Source organism: Ictalurus punctatus, chromosome 5 (assembly GCF_001660625.3).
Source record: "Ictalurus punctatus breed USDA103 chromosome 5, Coco_2.0, whole genome shotgun sequence".
In the NCBI taxonomy this organism is placed as follows: Eukaryota; Metazoa; Chordata; class Actinopteri; order Siluriformes; family Ictaluridae; genus Ictalurus; species Ictalurus punctatus.
In genome coordinates, this window is record NC_030420.2 from 20,172,276 (window position 1) to 20,188,166 (window position 15,891).

At 39.2% G+C, this 15,891-nt stretch overlaps 1 protein-coding gene across 1 annotated transcript in view; it reads left to right on the forward strand.

The window, feature by feature from the left end:
• The window catches only part of grid2 (glutamate receptor, ionotropic, delta 2), a 522,151-nt gene that overhangs the window by 477,918 nt on the left and 28,342 nt on the right, over positions 1 to 15,891 (forward strand). The window lies entirely within an intron of this gene.

Below are 15,891 nucleotides of genomic sequence, written 5' to 3' on the forward strand. Positions count from 1 at the left end.
AGATCTTTTAACCAACTTCATGCTGTTGAAAAAGTTCAATTTAAGTGTTGTTTTGATTGAACAGGGTTTGCAGTAATCAGACTTGGTTGCATCTAGTCCAGCTGAACCCCATTATGAATGCAGTTTCATAACTTTGGAGAATTAGTAACTAATAAATTTTCACACAGGCCCAGTTGGTATTGGATAACTTATTTGCTTCAATAAATAAAATTATCATTTAATAAATTTATTTTGTGTTTACTCAAGTTGCCTTATCTTAGATTTTGTTTTAATTTCTGAAACAATTGTGATATACACAAATGTGATATACACAAAAACAGAAGATATCAGGATGGGGCAAAAACTTTTCCAAAGCACTGTGTAGCCCGTGCACACATTGATTTTGTATCGTATGGCTTCCTTAAATTATGCACACAATTGTTGATGCACAATATTTAAAAAAAAAAAAAAAAAAAAAAAAAACTAAATAATAGGTTCTGGATCAAGGTTTATTTTATAAGTAAGCCTAATTGTTAAATTAGACCAAACTTTGGCAATTCATTTTTAAATTGTCTCTTGCTTTTATGTTGTGTCAGCAAAGACAAACAATGCTTCCTGCTTCTTTTTTCCATCCCTGCCCTGATTTTTTAAAACTTTTGTTGACAACTATGAATACAGCCCTTTATCATGCTGTCACAATTTAGAGGCGATGGATGGAGATGGATGCAAGTGCAGATAGCTTTAATACAAACACCACCAAACACAAAACAGGAAATTAGAACTAGTGGCAAAAACACTAAGACTAGGAATAAACACAAAACAAAGACCATAAACACAGCCGTAGAGACAAGGGTAAACAAAGACAAACACAAGACAATGCAAAAAAAAAAAAAAGTGCAGTGCAAACTGTGGCTAATATACAGAAGTGCTTGTTAACATGAACATGATTCAGGTGCAGGTGGTCATGTGACCGTGATGCAGTGAGGTGCAGTGGCTGCTGGAAACTGTAGCCCAGAAATCCTTCTCTGATATTACATGACAGAATCCCCCCCCCCAAAAAAGGCACTATTCCCAGAGTGCCAGAATACACTTCCTCCCCCGGCGGTCCTGGCCCTCTGGGCCCGAGGCAGGCATTGTCCAACAGATAGCGGGCTCCTCACGGAGCCGAGGGGCAGGCATGAGGTTGGGGCGGGCTCTCCAGGGTCACTAGACAGGACAAAGGCGTGGGAAGCTGGGTCATCAGCTTCAGCAGGGCGAGAAGGCAGAGCAAAGACCTCAGCGAAACAGGAACTTGATCAGCCATGTCAGCAGACACAGGCGTGAGCAGAACTTGTTTGGCCATGATATCAACCTCAGACAGGAACAGGGTTTGAGAGGCTGTCTCATCAAGCTCAGACTGGAACTGGGCATGCTCTCTAAGGTTCAGGTGGGGGGCGGTCTCTTCCGCACCGCAAAGAGATGACATGATATCCCCAGCCTGGATTGAATGTGGAGCGATGGCTACTGCACAGCTAGCTGGAGGAACGAAGCTCAAAGCGGAGCCTGAGAGGGAAGCGACGGTCCTCATGAAACTAGAGGGGGGAGTAATGCTCTTCGCGAGGTCTGAGGGAGAAGCGAAGTTCTCCATGAGGCCAGAGGGAGGAGCAATTCTTTCCATGAAGCATGAGAGGGGAGCGCTGTCCTCCGTGGTGCATGAAGGGGAAGAGACGTACGGTAGGAAGCAAAGAAAAGGAGCTATGTCCTCAGCCGAGCAGGAAGGCGGGGCAATGGCGTAGTGACGTCTGAGGTGGAGCAGGGAAGAAAAGCGGAGCACTTGGCCGCGCTGGGAGGTGGAGCAACATCTTCAGCTGAACAGGGTGACCAAGCGCATCCTCAGATGAGCAGGGAGGCTGAACAACGTTCTCCGCAGTGGGGGCAGGAGGGTGGGAGAGGCCTGATTCCAGCCTGGTTGGAAGGCTCCCCTTTGACATACTTGACTTACATCACATCAAGCCATTCCTGATTGGCTTTAATTAGGGAAAATTTCCCTTCATTCTCCAACGTCGGTTTCTCCTGTTCATATAGGGCCTCTTTAATCTTGAAATATTCTGCTGCATCCATAGTAGGCCTTGTGTTCTGTCATGATTTAGAGGCGGAGATGGATGCAAGTGTAGACAGCTTTAATACAAACACCACCAAACACAAAACAGGAAATTAGAACTAGTGGCAAAAATACTAAGAGTAGGAATAAACATAAAACAAAGACCATAAACACAGCCGTAGAGACAAAGGTAAACAAAGACAAACACAAGATAAGGAGTGCAGTGCAAACTGTGGCTAATATACACATAAGTGCTCGTTAACATGAACGTGATTCAGGTGCAGGTGGTCATGTGACCATGATGCAATGAGGTGCAGTGGCTGTTGGGAAATGTAGTCCAGAGTTCCTTCTTTGATATTACATGACATATGCTTTCATTCTAATATGGTGACATTGATTTAGAGTTGTAATCATATCTTTTGACTGGATCTACATAGAGGTGTCCTGATACAAGAAAATATCAGATGTCTGCCAGCCAAAGCTCTGATACGAACCCCTATCTAACACAGTTTTAGCTTAATGGTATATATAGGTCCTAGCCTATTTATACTAGCACGAGGATATGATTTTCAACAGACACTACAAAGCACTTCTGTAAGTTGCCCGGGATAAGAGCATCTACCAAATATTGTAAATGTACATACGAAATTGTGTGTGTGTGTGTGTGTGTGTGTGTCTCTGTGTGTGTTTGTGTGCAGATGTGTGTACAGTGACAGTGAATTTTTTTTATATATTTTAGCATGTTGGTTTAAATTACCATATTTTAAATATCTTACCATGGTCTAAGTGAACTGAGAAATGTTACAAATTGCTTGTTATATCACAGCAAACCAGCAACTACATTTCCCAGGAGGCACCACAAACTACAAACATGGCTGAAGAGGACTACACTTCCCGTACACACACGCTCACCTTCTCCGGTGTTCTAACTACACACACCTGCACCCAAACTCACACACACTCACAACACAGCTTAAAAGAGACTTTGGGAACATTAAGACTTTGCGAACGTTCAGTTGCTTAGTCTCTGTCGTTGTTCAAGCCTTGTTATCGTGTTTTGCCATTCTGAGTTTTGACCTTTGTTTACTCCTTGACTTCGATTCTCTGCCCTGCCTAGATTTGCCTGTTTTCCTGATCGCCTGACCCTTGCCTGTTTTTTGACTACGGATTTCTGCCTCATCCTTGGACTTTGTTGCTATTAAATCTGAGAACCTGCACTTGCTTCCGTCGCAGCCTCCATTTCATGACATTGCTAATCTAATCAGTAAAAGCCAAAATCTTTGTCACTCTAATTAGACACCACATAATAGATGTGATATTCTTCTGTGGAAAAAGTATGTATTCCCTAAGAAGCTAGTATTGGACCCTTTAGCAGAAATAACTTCTTCTGTGTGTTTTGCGTAATTGTGCATTAGGCTTGCTGTAATTTTTTGACCACTCTTCCATACAATATTCTTTCAATTGCAAGTTGATTGAGGGTTTCTTGCATGTACTGCCGGTTTCAAATCCCCCCACAACATTTCAATGGGATTCAAATCCGGCCTTTGACTAGGTCATTTCATAACCCTTCATTTCTTCTTTTTGAGACATTCCTTGGTGGATTTGCTAGTGTGCTTAGGATCATTATCCTGTTGAAAGGTTCAGTTTCAGTTCAACTTTAACTTTCAGACAGATTGCTTTACATTATCTTCAAGCACACTTTGATATTTTGCAGAATTCAGAATTCAATGAATGCAAGCTGTCCAGTCCCTGAGGCAGCAAAGCAACCACAAACCATAATATTTCCGCCACCGTGCTTCACAGTTGGTATGAGGTGCTTCTCCTGAAAAGTTGTCTTTGGTCTATGCCAAACGGGTCTGCTGTTAATGTGGCCAGACAACTCTATCTTTGGTTCATCTGTCCAGAGCACATTATTCCAAAAGGCCTGGTCTTTGCCTATATGGTAATTCATAATCATTGGTAAACTGTAGTCTTGCAAATGCTTTTTCCTGGCATGCCTCCCAGGCAGGTCACCTTTGTGTAATCTTTTTCTGATTTTAGAAATATGCACATTGACACTAACAGTTGCAAGACTTACTAGCAGATCCTGTGATGAAATTTTGGGGTTCTTAGAGACTTGTTTTTCCATCAGACGGTCTGCTCTTGGGCTGAATTTGCTGGAATGTCCAGTCTTGGACAAATTGGCAGGCTTTTGAAATCTGCACCATTTTGTAGATTATTATCCTTACAGTGGAATTATGTATTTCAAATAATGGAGATCTTTTTAAATCCCTTGCCAGTTTCATAGGCATCCACAACCTATTTTTCTGAACGCTTTACAGAACTCTATATCTTGGCATGATGACACCACACACCTTAATAACAAAGGGAACACCAGACACTAGATGAGAGGGATATAAATAAGACGGGTTCCACCTACACTTCCTAAGCAGGTTCTAATCACTGACACCCAATCTTGAAGACCTGATTCTAATTTTATGGATTTGAAGGTATGATAAATGTAGGTGTGTACTTACTTTTTCCATGTGACTAATATGGTTTTTGTTTAATTAAATTTTTAAATTTACTACAAAAAGTAAATTTCATGCATCATTTGATGGAGTGTATCACCTCTATTAATAGGCATTGTTTCAAAGAGGATCAAATATTTGCTTGTCCAAATATGTCAAAAAAGCCAACAATTTCCATGGGGTGTACTTATTTTTTCACATTACTGTATATATGTTTTACAGTTAATATTAGCACTGACTATACCTATAGACTTAACAGTTTTATCCTCCAAGAATGCCTGCCTTTAATAAAGCAGTAATTAGGATCTGAAAGTGAACTATGGCAATAATAGTGATTAAAACTGTAATAAAACATAAGAAATTTTCAATTGGCAGGGTGTGTGTGTGTGTGTATTTGTCAGTGTGAGGTAAGGGGATCACCAAGGTTGAGGCTCTGGAATACATGCCTGTGAAGTGTGATTGTGTATGTGTGTATCTGTGAGAGGGCAGATTTTTGTGCCTTAGTGGTGAATACTAGATAGCATATCTGAACATCCTTGCATTTATGTCACTTGGAAGACTGTCTATGTTGTTTCCTAAGGGAAACATGACTGCTTTTTCCCAGAGGGCTGACGACACCTGTGATCTGTGCTTTGCTGTCATCACCCTGACACACAGGAGAGAAAAGCAAGGATGACTTTGACCTACTGCAGCACAACATTCTCTCCTCAGTAGTATGAGCCATATAATACTGATCTACATGAAATCTGAAGTAACTGGGTCATAGAATTTTGCTTTTGCTTTCTGTTTCTTTTTTTCTCCTTTTTGCCATGTCGATCATTGCAACATACCAATACTGAAATTTACAAACGAGACCGTTCACTGCATCTTCTCAAGCTGCAGCTCTTTTAGCCTCCTCAGACAACTAAGTATGCTTTCAGGAGAGCAAAATTGCTCAATTATCCCTATCTGACCTTTCGTATTTCCTTGATTATCTGGCATCGCTGTATATTTATACAGAGAAAGAAACCAAACAATGTTTCCCTTCTATAAGCACAACCAATTGCAGTCTCATGAACTCCCAACTCACATATGAATCTGGAATCACTCAAATGCAATAATATTGATATTTTAGAAAAGGAATTTTCTATGAAACCCTTGTGTATGGCGTCCAAAGCTATAATAGGTTCCTGGAAGATTGCAAGGAAAAATCCTTTGCACTAGTGTGTAGTTACAGTAATTTCTCTATTTTGAAATACAGACCATTGGAAGTGCTCATATTTTTTAATAATTAGCACCGCTCTCACTGACTGTCTCAATGGAGGGTGGGACAGACATTGCACTGCTGCCAAAAAAGTCAAAATTTGCAGAATTGTATTGAAACAGTGGCTACAGATGAGCACACTGGTGATCTTGCAATCTTAGCTAGTGCTGAGATCCTGCTGCCTGAATCTTGCCACCCATGAATACACTCCCCAACAGTTGCCTTGTCATTTGTCTTTGTCATTTATTTGAAGGCATGTCACAAATAAATTATTTACATTGGGTTCTATTAAGAATTGAAGGGTTAAGGCCAAACGTTATGTCAATATTTATGAAAGTGTATGCCAGAGATGGCATACACTCTTACTTACTGTCTCTGAATCTGACCTCCTTTGTGCAAAAAATGGTCTTGTGCACTTTAAAGGGATGATAAATATTAGTTAATCAATTGTGCCATATTTATACAATGAGCATTGGCCTTGAATGGCACTTTTTGAATGTAGATTTTTTTATTAATCCATTTATAATGCAAAACTCAGATTTCAGAGTGACATATTGTGGTTGCATCAAATAGTCATACAGTGGCAATGGACTTAATAATGCTCTTCACTAAAGCCAATATTGTGCAAGAATATGGACTAAAGTCCAAGGTCAGAATTGTGCATAAGTGAGAAATGACTCAGTTTTCAGCAACACTCCTACCCAACACTATAATTTCACACAAAAGTCTGTAGTCAAATCCTAGGTCTAAATACTGGTATGCACTCCTCAACATGCTCTCGTAACTCAACTCTGAACATGATCCATAGTGTGTTACAGTTTTACATAGTAATGTACTCATTATACTCACACATCTTTTGAAGTGAAAGGTTTGTGTAACTCCTCTCGGACTTGTCCCACATTGTAGTTTAAATGGATATGGTCTGACATTAAGAGGGCAGAAAAAATTGTGCCTCTAGAGATGAAGTGGGGTGAAGGGCCCTGTATATGCTTTTCTCAGGGGGTACAGGACATCTAGCTTGAAACAGATGGAGGAAGGAGCGGAGGCTTGGCAAAATGCTGCCCATGTTAAATTAGATAACCTACAGTACAACTCAGCTCCTGCAATATATTTAACCTCCCATTAAAACCGTCGGAAGGACAGAAAGTAGAAGAACACACTGGGGTCATAGTGCCTTCCACCCTTACTTTAAGCTTACAGCAATATATCCACATTCTTTGTGTTTGCAGGAGTCCTTTGTGTAGTACCTTGAAAGAGAAACACTCCCGGATCATCTGTCTTCCCACTCGCCCACTTTTGAGAAGGATTATTTATTACTCCAGTGTGTTGGCAGAAAAGATCAAAGAAATGCAGAGGCTTATATGCAGACTCATTTTCAAGGCTGAATTTGCCATTATAGTTATTTGTAGTCTTTCATTTATTCAGTTATTAACAGAGAACACTTGAGGAGACAGAGGGCCAGATGTGCATATGTAAAAAAAGGCAGTCTAATGCGGTCTGATGCAGTCGCAAAATGCATTCAAAATGCATATGAAATTAACATTCCGTTTACTATAGCTGTAACTCATTACGCATACCATGCCTGAGACTGCCTACACTGCAGCACTCTGTGTGAGGAGCAAACTGCGGTTTAAAAGCTGCTGTGAAGTGATGGAAACGTTATGCCATAGAGCATTCAAAAACCTTCCAAGAAAGTAGCTAAAGAGGATATTATTACTTCTTAATACTAAATACTACTTAATTCTGAAAGGCATTACTGTATTACATTTTTCTTGTGGTAGTTATGTGTTGCTGCTGTATTAAATACTGAAGCTTCTTTAACGATTAACGCTTTAGAAAATTGTTAATGTCACAAAACTCTGTTTAATATGATGAATTTCTTTGTTAGATTTAAGAAAATTGATGTACATGTTTGTGTAGTATGACCAGGGTTGCCAGATTAAGATTTGCAGATCTGCAAACTACAGGCCAATGGACAAGCAGCAGTAAAGGACATAGTTTCCCTAATAGGTATTTCACAAAGGTCCTAAAATATGACTTTCCACTTTTTGCATAATCCTCCCCCAATTATTATGCACAGTGCTTAAATTTTACGTTTAAGTATGCCCGTTTCCTATATAAGCACAGAATGTGGCCTGATTATGCTTAAACCATGCACAAACAACTTTGTATATCTGGTCCTGTGGCTCATTTACAGCTTCATTCAGGGGTTTTCCCACAGTCACCAATTTCACATCAGTATAAGACGAAAACATTTTTATACACTCTGCCTACTGTTTCAATGCTCCCATTTCCACTACCAATTACAGAACTGTGTTCTCTTCCCATGCTGCCAATAAGATGGCTGATAGATTTATCAAAACATGGAAGAAGAAGTATAAGACGCCAAGGTTTTTTCTTTCAGATTTACTAATATAAAGATCGTCTGCACATCACAATAGAACAAATGAAAAATATAAATGTATCATGATAAAACAGAGTCTTAGAAAACAGTTTTCATCCTTTTACACACAAAAGCTTTTAAGAAAAGAAACTATTCATTTATGAAGGACATGCAGTGAATATGAGGTCTGACAGTATGGCAGTTCCACTGTAAGACATGGGTTATCAAAAAAGGTTTTGAATTTTTATTTTGCATCGTCAGGACGCAAGTGTCATTTTAAAAACAATTTATGTTGTCTTATATTAGTAATGGTGTTTCAGTTCTACCGCAGTGCATGGTCCTGGACTGTTTATGAAACATCTGTCCTTAATTATTCCCCTCTCCCATACCAGCTTGTGTCTTTGAAGAGATGTTTGCCAAACTGCATATGTTTTATGATAAACTGTTAATTGCTTTTCTTTAGTTTTCTAGAAGACATAAAACACTAATGACAGCTCAAGGCCAAGGGAGGAGGGGGAGCAGAACTGGAGAGGAAGTCTTCACAGTTCTGCTTCTCTTTGTGTGTTATTCCACAGAGAGCCTGTTTTGAGAACCAGCCATTTGTGTGTGAGCCTTCCTTAGAAACACACTACTGCTCAACCATCCTCCTCCAAACACACACATTAAAGTTACTCTATTCTACTCCAAATAATTCACTCTTCTCATTTCTCTGGCCATGAGTAATTTAGAATGGGAAAACATATGGTGAGCTGTATTATGAAGGTAGAACCAATTTTTGGACAAACTTCCAGAGGGGTAGAGAGGGTGGGCTTGTATTTGGCAAATATAGCCATGATTGTGGATTTAATATGGAATTGGAGAGGTCTGGAATATTGACCATTGGGCCCAGTGGGATCTTTTTAAAGCACCCCTATTATGCTTTTTCAATTATTACCTTTCATGTAGTGTGTTATAGAGCTGTTTGTGAATGTAAAAAGTCTGCTAAGGTTCAAAAATCAAAGTGCATGACAAGTGAAGTTACTGTAGTCCCAAAAGAAAGAACTGATTCTGAAGAGCCTGAAACGAGTCGTCAGTAATTCCAGACTTACTTCCTGTACTAACCTACGTAGGTTTGTAACAAAAACCCCACCTCTGGTCATCACTGGCTGCTCGTGAACAACGTGTACTTTGACCCGCCCCCAAACACTACACTTGTAGTTGTGTCCTCAAAGAGTTAGGTTCATGTCTAGAAGACATTGTTTTCTGCGCTGCAAAAGCAAAACCACTTTGCATGGACTCCCAAAGGATGAGGATGTAAAGCGTCAGTGGATAGAATTCATTTTTAAAATGATACCACAGCAACTCCAACCTTCGTTTGTGTTCCAGTCATTTCACTGATGATTGCTTCTCAAATCTAGCTGAAGTCAACGTGGGATTTGCAAAATGATTATTCATTAAACACGAGGCCGTGCCCACTTTATTCGGACCATCTTGAACCCTCTGGATCACCACCTGTTAGTATGACTAATTATTTGTGTGTATGTTTTCTACCGAGTATTCCAAATGGGTAGTTTTGTGTTGTATACGTGTACAGTCATTGCACAGCTGTAGGCCTCTGCTAACCAGCTAACTCACGTTATTGTCAAACTACATATAAACTTAACACTGAGAAATGTTCTGTTCTCGTCATGCTTGCGATGGTGGTTTGGGTTGATCTTCCGATGTATCACTATCAGACTCTTTAAATCTGAAGTTTAAATATGGTACTGGGCGCTTCCTTTCTGACACATGCTGTAAGCGGTAGACCAATCACAACTGACTGGGACATCTGACCAATCAGAGCAGAGTAGGCTCTCTGAAAGGAGGAGTTTAGAGTGAACGGATCTTTGAGCGAATCATTTGTGACGCTGAGAAAAAGAGGTGATGCTGCAATGTAATTATGAGAAAATTAAAGTGTTTTTTGACCTTGGATGCATGTAAACCTATTTTATGAGACCTCTGAAAAAAAATTAGGTATTTTAATATATTATAATAGGGGCACTTTAAATGGCAGTGGGCTGGTTTGTCATGCATAACTGACAACCCTAACCCCCTGATATCCTCTACAGTAAACATGAGTCAGCCAATTTTAAAGCATTCTAGTTCTATTCATCGATTGGATTGGTCTTCTCATAAATATTACACCAAGGACCTTGTAACAGTGAAACTATTTGGCATGTCTTTAAGATATTCCTTTATGATTCCAAAGGTGACAACATCTACAGTTTAGCTGTAGCATTTGCAATTTTTAAATTGTATGTGAAAGACGCATTTGCTTCTGGTAGCAGTTTGACCTGTGAATTCACAAGCCTTGCACATAGAAACCAAGTGGGTGGGATTGTGGTCTCTATGGTCAGAGTAGCTGCTTATTATTAATTAACAGTCTCACCGGACTTTTTTCTCACTGTTTTCTTACTGTTGCTTGGCACATACCTGGAAAAAAAAATAGCTGTCTAATACACCCATATACATTTCTCTCTCTCTCTCTCTCTCTCTCTCTCTCTCTCTCTCTCTCTCTCTCTCTCTCTCTCACTCTGTCTGCTAGGTTTTTTTTTTGTTAACTATGCTGGCAATGCTGGATATCCTTATAATATATTTAACAATACTGAATTTTGAGAAGATTCATACTCTATTCATTATGTATGAATAGAGTATTGGTGGGCATGAGACCTAGTCTTGTATGGTTTATATAACTAAATTTATAGAGCTTAGTTTTATATAGACTTTCTTTTAGAATACCACACGTGGTGTGCAATTGGTTCCATGCATCATCTTTCTATTCATGTAGTACACAGTTTCACCCCAGAAGCAATTCTGCTGTTGGAAAATCAGATTAGCAAAAACAAGATGATATGTACTTTGACCTGGGGTGTTAACATCAAACCTTTAAGACTTGAGACTTATCAAAAGAAAACCCAGCATGACAGCAACAAGGGCTGGCTTCCTCACAGGTGGCTGGATGTTCTCTTAGGAGAAATGTCTTTCTTTATTAACAAACATGCTCTTGTGTTTAGCTAATATGCTGACACTGAAGCTAATTTATGTTTGCTGATGACCTTTAAGTAGTACACCTGATGAAGGGTGGTGTAAACACAAATGTCAGTGTATTAAAACAAAGTCATGCTTAGGTTGTTTTTATACCTGTCATCGGAGATGGTTAATAATGAAGTACATTTACTTTGCTGCTGTACGGAAACCTCTTAACCCTTTCATGCATAGTCGTTACTACAGTTTACAGCTTTTCAGAAGACATTTTCTGACTATTGAAAGGATTTCAGTAGAATAACTGCATGACAGCCACTAGAGTGGACACTAATTCTTCATTTGTACGCATGCAGTCCACTGGAGTGGACACTAACAATAACTTTTTGAAAAATGTATTTAAAAGTAAAATGATGGTAAAATAATTTTTTATGCCTAAAGAAGAGTAAAAACACAAAGAGAAAAAATCCTTGATCGGGATTTCATAATTCATGCATGAAAAGGTTAAAATCAGAAGATCTTGCACATATGGCATGGTGCTATACTTTTTCTTTTAGTTAGATCTTTTGACTTTTACTCATTACACTAATTTATTTTTTTTTAAAGCTCTACTTTTTTATTCACTAACATTCATGTGGTTCATATATAATCCATATATTTGTTTTGCAAGCCAAAAGGAAATAATTAGAATATTTATTTTAAATCAGATAGCTTAAAATTTCTAATATATCTAAAGTCATCTAAAGAGATGTAATCCAGTGAGTATATTTACTTGGATTGGCTGTTTCTATGTCTACAAATAAGTACAGTGTCTTTTAGAGAAAGGAGAGAGAAGGACAGGAAAAGTGAGTAAATAAGCTATGTTTAAAGGGTAACTCCTTCTTTTCAAAGCAGCAAGTGTGTCACAGAACATGGAAAATTAGAGATATGGCTTAGATAGAATTTACATATTGAAAGGTTTTCTGGGCAGACCATTCAGATTATTAAATTAAATTTCTCATAGTGCATGCCTTCGAGGTTGCTAGTTTGGGGCAGGTTTTTTTTTTTTTTTTCTGTTCTACAATTAATAAAGTTTTTGTATTTAGGGTCAGCTTACTCAGGCACATATCTTGAATTTCTGGTTGACCCATTCTGATTATTAAAATGTGATTAGTGTGATTAATAACCATGTGATTAGTATTTTATTACTATAATGTTTCTCCTGTAATCTCTTCTGTGCACACAATATTTTTAAACAATGGCCTCTAGAGGGACGATTCAAATGGTTAATTCATTCATAATGTCATATCTATGCATTTAATATCTCTCTTGTTTGCCAATCCATAATTCATTGAGTGAATGTATTTTGTCCAAAACATTTACAACAATTAGCCAGAACATTAAAACCACTGACAGGTGAAGTGAATAACATTGAGTATCTTGTTACAAAGGCACCTGTCAAGGGGTGGAATATATTAGGCAGCAAGTAAACAGTCAGTTCTCAAAGTTGATGTGTGGCAAGCAGGAAAAATGTGCAAGTGTAAGGATCTCAGTGACTTTAACAAGGGCCAAATTGTGATGGCTAGATGACTGGGTCAAATCATCTCCAAAACAGCAGGTTATGTGGGGTGTTCCCAGTATGCATTGGTTAGGGCCTACCAAAAGTGGTCCAAAGAAGGATAACTTATGAATCAGCGATAGGGTCATGGGCACCCATCGCTCACTGATGCAGTTGGGGAGCGAAGGCTAACCTGTCTGGTCTGATCACACAGAAGAGTTACTGTAGCACAAATTGCTGAAAAAGTTCATGATGGCTATAAAAGAAAGGTGTCAAACCACACAGTGCATCGCAACTTGCTGCATAGCCACAGACCGGTCAGAGTGCCCATGCTGACCCCTGTTCACCACCAAAAGCACTTACAATGGGCACGTGAACATCAGAACTGGACCATGGAGCAATGGAAGAAGGTGGCCTGGTCTGATGAATCATGTTTTCTTTTACATCATGTGGACAGCCAGGTGTGTGTACATCACTTATCTGGGGAAGAGATGACACCAGGATGCACTATGGGAAGAAGGCAAGCTGGTAGAGGTAAAGTAATGCTCTGGGTAATGTTCTCTTGTACACATACCACCTACGCATACTACCTACACAACAAGAAGTATGGGCTTAAACTAGTGGTCAGAATTGTACATAAATGAAACACTTCTGTTTTTGATAAACTCCACCCCACAGATAATTCCTGTTTATCTGACCAAATAGTGCATATGTCTATAGTTATATCTGAGACCTGCATACTGATATGCACTGTTTTGTTATTAATGCCTTACCACACATGCATTACTCAACTCTGAATATGACCCATTGACATTTGATTTTAACCTTTTCCTTTTGAATATTTCTGCTTTATATATGGTGTCTTTTTTTCGCATAGCCGTTTCATTAATGGTTAAAAAAAAAAAAGAAGTAGAAGAAGAAAAAAATGATCCATCATGTTGCCACTTGGGAGGTTGCTAGTTTCAAAAGCTTTGAATGTACATCATTATCTGTTCAGGATGCTAATTAGCTGAGTAATTCTGCTAGGCTCACACTGATGACTAGATAATAAATATCTGAGGGTGAATATTGCCACAGGTTTAAAAATATATATATATTAAAGCATTGCCTGTAACGTCTGTGTGTTTGTATGATTGTGCATCTGTTAAACAGCTTTACTGTAGATATGATGAATCTCACAAGAGCATTGTGTGCGTGCATGTGTGTGTGTGTGTATGTGTGTGTGTGTGTGTGTGTGTGTGTGTGTGTGTGTGTGTGTGTGTGTGTGTGTGTGTGTTCCCCTGGAAAATACTGATGTGATTAGGATGTGCACAGCATCGTTTGTTCATGGGAAAATTGCTTCAAATTACCTTGGCACAATTAGAATCAAACCTCCCTGATTGCCATGACTGCAGGCTGCAACACTCTCAATCCAAGACCTGCTTCATCATCCTCTTCTTAATGCGCTCTGTCTCAAGAACCAGCAACCCCACTCTCTCTTTCTTTCATTCTTTTCCTTTTTTGCCAGACCTCAAGGTTTTTTGCTCTGGGTCATGGTCCTCTGGTTATGTTTCGTTTCTGTAGCCCAGACTCACTCTAATGCAGCTGTGGCTTTTGTGCTACCTGCATGTTTTCCGCCCTGGCCTCCTGAGGTCAATTGAAATGAAATCGATGGAAGCTGCCTCTGGTATGCCTAAATGCACTCCATTTGGGCTCTGGACTTCAATTTAGTGTTCTTACACAGTCACTTAAAGAACAGGGAAGGAAGCATGCCTACAATTTTGTCGTTGCAGGAAAATTAGAAATTAGGCTTAAAATAAAATACATAGTTCCCCTGATTTTCAGAGTTAAGCACAAGTAAGTGCTAAGAGCACTGTGGCTTAGTGGTTAGCACGTTTGCCTCGCACCTCGGGGGTTGGGGGTTCAAATTCTGACTCCCCCTGTGTGCTCAGAGTTTGCATGTTCTACCCGTACTTCAGGGGTTTCCTCCAGGTACTCCGGTTTCCTCCCCCAGTCCAATGACATAAACTGCAGGCTGATTGCCATTTCCAAACATTGTTTGTAGTGTGTGAATGTGCCCTGCGATGTGATGGCACCCCATCAAGGGTGTCCCCTGTGTTCCCTAGGATAGGATCCAGGCTCACCTGCAACCCTGTGTAGGATAAGCAGTATGGAAAATGGATGGATGGATGTTGGACACAATGAAAATTACACTTGCATTAATAATGACATGGTGAACACAGATCAAGGGTACTTAAGAATGAGATACATCAGTGCAAGTGTTGTGAATGCACATGACTAAGCATAGTGTAATGTAAAAAAAACAGTAAGTCTTCAGCTTTTCTGAAATTGTAATTTAATGTATGTAAATTATAAATTATTAAATGTTATTAAATGATATTACAAAGTATTTAACATAAATACCACTTATACATTTTTTTTTTTAATTCGGAACAATCCCACGAACCCCCTGTAATTATCCCCTTGTGGCCCGTGGATCCCTGGTTGAGAAACACTGATCTAGTGTCAGATACTGTGTAATTACAGCTAGAGTATGCACTCATACATGGAAGTTACAGCAAAGACGAAAAGAGATAAGACGACAAATGGGGATGTAGACCTAATTTGAATTCCTAAACTGCTGATGTTGTGACTGCTGTGGTTGCAGACGTGTTGCAGCTCCTTCTTTCATGAGAAAACTTGAATGAATATAAATCCGCTGAGGAATCGGCTTGAAGCAGCTTTTATATCACATTTTCATATCAACAAATTGACAGAGTATTACATAATGACCTTTAGCTACACGCTTGAGCTAGTCAGACGGTGTGCAATAAGTAAGATATTTATGCATGTTTGTACTTGGCAGTTTCTCTGAAATTACTCTCACTCTCTCTATGATTTTCTAAAGTAACTTGATTGCAGACGTGTGCAAATTTTATGAGTGGACCCTGAAAATGTTTAAATGTCAGATGCATGCCATGTGAAATGAGGGCTTTTTTCTGTCTTTATCTGCTTATATTTAACTTAAGTGAAGCAATAATCATTCATTTTACGTTAATATCAGATCATTTGAAAAATCCCAGGTCATGAAGCACTCAAAGTAACTCCACCTGAGATCCAGGTATGCTGTAAAAGAAGCCATAGTGTCAGGGTCCACTGATTTTTGCATAAAGCCTAACC